Source organism: Manihot esculenta, chromosome 18 (genome assembly GCF_001659605.2).
Source record: "Manihot esculenta cultivar AM560-2 chromosome 18, M.esculenta_v8, whole genome shotgun sequence".
Classification (NCBI taxonomy): Eukaryota; Viridiplantae; Streptophyta; class Magnoliopsida; order Malpighiales; family Euphorbiaceae; genus Manihot; species Manihot esculenta.
Genome location: NC_035178.2, coordinates 29,319,795 through 29,327,366, shown reverse-complemented (window position 1 = coordinate 29,327,366; position 7,572 = coordinate 29,319,795). Strand labels below are relative to the sequence as shown.

The following is a 7,572-nucleotide window of genomic DNA, read 5'->3' as shown; positions in this document are numbered from 1 at the left end:
CTCCTTTGTCTGCTGTAGTGGTGACTGCTTTTCCCTTACTGTCTCTTCTTTCTTCCATAATGTTCTGACAATTGCTAGAATTTACAACCTTGGAAGGTTGCCCGCTGTAATTGCCTCTATTCTGCTGTGTCCCTGTCGAACCAGAATTTATGTAATTAAAATTCAGGTTATACTGCTGTCGTGGCTACCAATCAACACGCTCTTCTGCCCTTTTAGCCATCTCAATGGCATATGCCAAAGCGAAAATCGCAGCTACTCCCATCATACATCAAATTTCATGATTTAGGCCACTCTAATAATGAGCAACATGCTGGGCTTCGTTCGCACTGTTTTCATACCTCGTCTGAAACCTTAAAAACTCCTCTGTATATTCATCCACCCTTCGATTCTCTTGTACATAGTCATGATACCGGTTATACAAAACCTGAGTGTGATCGCTAGGCAAGAACCGCTATTCAATCATCTGCTTCATCAACACCCAGTTTCCTATAGGTTCCAGCCTCCTTCGATAGCGTTCGTTCGAAACCGACTTCCACCAGGCTGCTGCACCCTCCTTTAACTTATAGGCCACCATTGGAACCTAGCGATCCTCTTTCACGTTCATAATTTTGAAGAAACGTTCAACCTCTGCCAGCCAATCAAGAACATATTCCACGTCCAACGAACCAGAAAAGTTTTGACGGTCTATCTTCATCTTGTAACCTTCCTGATAATTTTGTTAGGGATTTGCAGCCACAGGATTGGCGACCACAAGATTGGCAACTAGCTGGGGTGTGCGGCGGAGGCTGGTTGGTGGATTCCTTGCTGTAGGGCCAACTGTCCGATCATTTTCCTCAATTCTGCCAAAGATGCCTCAATTGCAGCAAGTCGCGCCTCTTGCTTGTCTGCCATGGCCGAACTTTGCTCTGATACCAATATGATAAAAGACTATTTAGGTTCCGTTAGGAGTTTTAACCAATATCGCTTGGCTAAGACGATAAAAGAGAAAGATAGGCTAGAAGCCAAAAAATCTTATTGAAATTCTTTAGAGATTGAAAAGTGAGTCTCTAATAGCCAAGCAAGACTATTTATACTAGAAAAAAAAACTAATATACAAAATTAAGTAATTCTTATTCGTAGCCATTTAATTTTAAAATTTATTTTATTTACGTCACTCAAGTTCAATTTTATTTTATATGAGATTACTTTAATTTGCTATCGCAGATATTCAAATTACCAACTTTTTTATCCTTTTTCTCTCTTCATTTTATCTTCTTTATATTTAATTAATTGATAATTATTTATTAATGTAATTATTTTAGCTTTAAAATACTTTTATTATTAAATTCTACAATCAATTATAATACATTTGCTATTTAATGATAATTTAAATATAAATTTAGAATTGAAAAACATTCTCTTTGCGTAAACTAAAAGTTTAAAAATTTATACTAAAATTAATGGTTAATTATTAATATATTTATTGGGTATATATATATATAACACATTAAATCATTTAAATTTAAAAATAGATTCAACCTAAGAATATGTGAAAAATATTCCTATACTCCTCCATAAAAAGATAGGAGGGAAGTACATAGGGAAAGCATTTTGGGTCCTTAGTCCAATGTCTCTTTCTTCTTTTTCTCTCTTCTTTCTTTCTCTCCAACTCTTTTATGCAACTTTCTTAGAGATAAACTTTCATTACAAACTTTCCAGGTTTAGTTTAATTATTGGAGGGTTCTCCCCACGAGTAGTCCAAGAGGAATCCTATACATTTTCTACAAGTCCTATGGAGGATTAAGATCTGTGGATCCTTATCATGGTGAAGCTATAACAAAACATTTATTTATCAAAAAAGTATCGTCTATGAAAATAATAGAGATTTTATTGTCACTCGAGTTTTCAAACTAATCCATTAAGATCCACATGGCCAAATTATATTAAAAACTTTAATCATATACATTAATTAACTAATAATTATTTACTAATGCAATTATTTTAGCTTTAAAATACTTTTATTATTAAATTGCACAATCAATTATACAATACATTTGCTATTTTAATGATAATTTGAATTCAAATTTGGAATTGAATTCAAATTTAGAATTGAAAAATATTTTATTTATGTACACTAAAAATTGAAGAATTTATACTAAAATTAACGGATTAACTAATTCATTAGGTTTATATATAGATATAAACATTAAATAATTTAAATTAAATAATAGACTCAATAGAAGAATATTTGAAAAATATATTTCCACATTATTGCATAAAAGGCAAGAGTAAAGGATAAAGGAAAGGCATTTTTTTGCGTCCCTGACTAATATCTCTTTCTTTTTTCTAACAACTCTTTCTCTCTTCTTTCTTTCCCTCAACTCTTTCGAGCAATTTTTTTAGAGATAAACTTTCATTACATATGTTTTAGGTTTAGGTAGAGAGTAGTAAAATTATTTTTAAAAATTTAAAAATTAATTTTGTAAATAAATGATTAGAAATTTGATAAAATAAATTAATTAATAAAATTTATTTTTGCTGACAGTTTAATTTTATAAATCATGTTAAATATTTGAAAGCTACAATTTAATTGCATAAATAGTTTCATATATATATATATATAAAATCTTTGTTTAAATATTAATTAATGGTTATTATTTTTTAAAATAATTATTTATCACTAATTTGAGGGAAGAAAAAATTATACTTAAAATTAATTAAATAAAATATTTTTAAAACAAATACTATTTACATATTATGAAAAGTATTTCATACTTTTATTTTGATACTCAATTATTTTTATAGTATAAAAAATACATTAAAACTTTAATATTAATTTTTATTTAGGTTGAATTTTCATTAAATAATATATTAGAAATTAAAATAATTATAATTAAAAAAAGAAACGTATTTTTCCAAAGAGTATAATCTTGCATTTATCAAGATTTGTTGCATATAATTTTTTATTTTTAATTTTGTATTTATAATATCTGAAAATTTAGTCTCTACGTGCTATTGCACTTTCTAATGTAAAATTTTCAATAACTCATTGTATCTAATAAATTAAACCTTAATAAGTATAATGTTATACTAATTAGAAAAATAGGATGAACTATAAAATAATAACAAAATTATCAATAAATTTATCAAATAAAATATTTATTTAAGAAAAAAGATAATTTTATTAACAATTAATTTTTAATTTATTTTTAGACATAAAAATGAGAAAAATAGAGAAAGTAAAAAAGAGATATAAAGAAAAAATATCTAAAATGATTTATTTTTTTGTTTTGGTAAACTTGAACATATTGTACCATAATATTGTGACTTAGATAAAATTAAAATTTGAAATTTTTTTTAAAATAAATTAAAATTAAGTATTTAAAAAAAATTAAAAAAAGAGAAGAAGTTCAAAGGCAAGTGACCATGAATGAAAATTACTGTAACACCCCTTACCCGTCTATAAAATAACTTAGTAAAGGATGCCACATACTATACTATATGCAATTACATATGTGGACTTAAGATAGCTTTGACATTATAAATTGTTCCTTAGTTTGTTTAAATGCATGTTGATTCACAAAATAATTTTAAATGGAGAAACCGCAAAAGTCTCCCCTGTTTATTAGCAATTATCCCTGTGAAAACTAGTCATAAAATTTCAACCTTTTGTCAATTCTTTTCAAAATCTTTAGGTACACCTTAGTTACTCTTTTTCCTTGCCTTTCCCCTTTGATGTACCTTCCTCCCTTTGAGTTTGTTCTTTACAAAGAATAAGAAAAACAGGAGCTTTAATTCATTTAACAACATATAATTAATTGAAACATGAAAGAATATGTTTACCTAACCTAGTTTTCAATTTCATCACTTACCACTTAAGCACCTTAACTTCTCTTCTTCTTTCCTTTCTTTCTATGGTTCCTTTGCTGGTTAGAACACCTAAGAACAGATTGTGCATGGGTGAAAGCTTTGTCTTTTTGGAGAAATATGGTGGAGATGAAAGTTAAGAAAGCAAAAGCCTTTTTCTCTTTCCTTTTGGTGTAGCCACGGCAAGGATGGACCAAATGAAGACAACTTTCCATTTCATGCTTAGTCATGCATGGCTAGGTGTCAAATGGTGGGTTAGGTGTAAATATAGAAAAAGGTGGAGGGCAAACTTGGAATTTTACTTTTAAATTTTCCATATTCACACTTTCACCTACTAAACTTTTCCACATGTTTCAATTTAGTTTTTAAACTTTCAATATTCATAGATTGACCTACTAAACTTACATTTTTAATATTTAGAAGTTCATTTCATTTAAGCAAGCATGTCGGTTTTAGGAAGCACCTCAAGCTAGCACGTCGGGAAACCCTTCAGCACCTCCCAATAGCAACTTGATTCCGACCTGCTTATCACGTTAGATACTTTATTTTAAGATATATTTGTTTTCTTATTTGGGTTTTCTATGATTCAGTTATTACAGTTTGAAGATGTTAAAATACTAGTACTGGTCGTTCTTATTTTAACTCTACCTTTGGACGTATAACTCTATATGAAATGCAAGTTAGACCTCTAAACACAACTTTAGTGCTCTATCTTTAAACGAATTGTGTGTCAGACGGCTATGGATAAGCTAGCACCTCCCCTAATCAGCTCGAGGTCAAGCTAGCACCTCCCCTAAAGCTAATTACTCTAACTTTAAAATGGTACAATTTAAAGCTAATGGTTGCTCTATTTCTATCTGTAGGTTTTGGAATGTTACAATTACACATAGTAAATTATAAAATAGTGAAAACCAACATCCATATTATTATCGAAACAAGTGCATATGCTTGCACTTAACGTACACACAGTAATTTCTATAATCCATTCGATAAAGAAATAAGATTATAGAAATATAAGGCACATATTTTTATTTAGTTTACTATTTTCCATATGAGATGGAAACTGATTACGTTGTATCTACTAAGTCTAAAGCCCATATGGCTTTTGACCGAGTATCTTATCAAATGCCTTTTCTGAATTTATCTCATCCATATCTCCACCACCTCCTCGGAGAATGCCGGCTCTACGTCCACTGGGACAATTACATTGGCTTTGGCAACCCTCACAACAGTAATCACTTGTCGTACCACACCAACCCCATTTACTACAACACAGGCCTCCAGGACACACAACACCCCCAGCTTGAGTTCCACATTGTTCGGCTGAAGTAGGAAGCCAAAAGGAAGTAAACAAAAGAGAAGAAACTATAAAGACGAAAACCCTCATATCCGTATATGATTTAATTATAATTTTAAATGATAATGTGAAAATTTTTCTAATTACTAATTGGTATATAAAGAGAGAGAAGAGTAATTTTATAGCTCAATTTATCGTTTACAGTATGAAAAATGTTCATTGTATGACTTGATAAAAATGTGTAATCTTAGACTAAATTGATTTTTTAACCGTTAGATGTAATTATTATTTAGTATAGAACGATAATTAATTTATAGTATTTTATGAATAAAAATTAAATTAAAAATTATATATATATAATTTTATTTATTTATATGGAAGTTAATCTTACTTTTCTTATTTCATGTATTTCAATTTATATTTTTCAATATTTTAATCTTGATGTTTTTCATATGAATCGAATTGCAATGCATATAAACAATAATATCAATTTAGTCCCATTGATCATTTATATTATTTTATTCATTAAAACATGTTTTTTTCTCAATAACATGTAAATCATTAATAACAATTTTATTATTACTAGCAAGTTTATGTTAATAAAAATGAAAATTTAGTGAACGTTGTCATACATATCTAATATTTGAAATTTATTTTTATTTAAAAATAATATATTTGTAATGTAGTGTTAAAAAAGTTATACAAGTTTGTTTTTCAAATCTGTAAAAATACATTGTGATTTTTTAAAATAAGTTTCTTGATAAATTACAAATATAGATCTAAAGCTTAATTTCTATATTTTTAAAATCAAATAATTTAATTACTCACTTTTAGTATATACACAAATTAGTCTTTCTATCCATTTTTTTATCTAAATTTTTATTAAATTTAATAAGTTTTATAAGTTTTCAAGATTTTATTATTTTAACAAATTAAAATAGCCTCCAATTTAAATTTATTATTAAAAATAAATATATTTCGTATATTTGATAATAAATATTTGATAATAACATTTATATTATTTAATAATGTTTAATATTTTATAAGCTGAGAAAATGACTAATTTTTAAAGCGTTAATTTCTATATAGTTATGAGAAATTATATTCGTAATATATGTGACATGATATTTTATAAATTATTTTTTTTAATTTTTTGTAATAGGATAAAATATAATAGAGGATTGTTTAGACTTCGTCAAAAGTTTTAACCAATATCGTTTGGCTAAGACGATAAAAGATAAAGATAGGTTAGAAACCGAAAAATCTTATTGAAAATCATTAAAGATTGAAAAGTGAGTCTTTAATAGTCAAGAAAAACTATTTATAATAGAAAAGAAATTATAATATATAAAATTATAAAAATATCTAAAAAATAATTAAAATGTAAAATTGACCTCCTAAATGATGGAATTTCCTTTCCAAAATTCTCTTTTCTAAAAACTATCATGGGTCTCCATTGGACGTCGACAGCAAAAGTTAGAGCCGATCCAAGTCTGCTGTAAAGTTCAAGGCTAGTTGCTCTATGTCATTGCCTTCCACTTGTAAAGAACTCGATCTCGAGTTATTGTCAGCAGGGTAGTATTGAAACAGATCCGTCACGTGAAACGTCTTGGAAATTTTAATCTCATTTGGGTGGTCAAGAATATAAGTATTGTCATTAATCTTCGTAATGATCCGAAATGGACTAATTTTCTTGACGTCAAACTTTTTCTGTCCTCCACCACGCTCCTTGCGTAAATACACCATAACTTGATCACCGACATTGAAGGACTTGAAATGCCTATGTTTATCAGCTATAGTTTTATATTTGTCATTGGCTTCTGTGAGACATTGTTGTACATGTTTAAAAACATCCACATGTTTTTTTTCCAAGTTGCTTGCTGCAATACTGTTGTGAGAACCTATAGGAAGGGCAATAAGATCAACTGTATGCGTTGGGACTTTCCTGTACATAACTGCAAACTGTGATATCTTTGTTGAGCTATGGACAACACTGTTGTAAGCAAATTCTACTTGGACAAGAGCAAGATCCCAAGCAATTTTCTTGTTACTGCAGATGCAGCGCAAAAGAATGCCAAGCGTGCGGTTCTCCACTTCGGTTTGTTCATCAGTTTGGGGATGGGCAGCACTGCTATATTGAAGTTCAGTTCCAAAATGTTTCCATAAAGTCATCCAGAAATGAGCTAGAAACTTCATATATTTGTTAGAAGTAATGGTCTTGGGGATGCCATGTAAGCGAACAATCTCCTGGAAAAACAGTTTTGCCACATGAAAAGCATCATTAGTTTTCTTGCAAGTAATGAAATGCGCCATTTCAGATGTAATATCCGGCTAGAGTCCGGCATCGGAATTCTACTGTCCGATGGAGTTTCGGATGCCGGAAATCTCTAGAAGGGTGAAATTTATGTTTTTCTATCCTGTTTTGGTAT

The 7,572-nt window shown here is 28.9% G+C and overlaps 1 long non-coding RNA gene across 1 annotated transcript; it reads right to left on the bottom strand.

Annotated features, from left to right (window-relative positions):
- Positions 1-3,643: 3,643 nt before the first annotated feature.
- On the bottom strand, positions 3,644-5,269 carry LOC122722533. Its single transcript, XR_006349482.1, has 2 exons — positions 3,852-5,269; positions 3,644-3,741 (listed from the first exon to the last, which is right to left on the bottom strand). It is a non-coding gene; the product is annotated as an uncharacterized LOC122722533 (long non-coding RNA).
- Between the last annotated feature and the right edge of the window lie 2,303 nt (positions 5,270-7,572).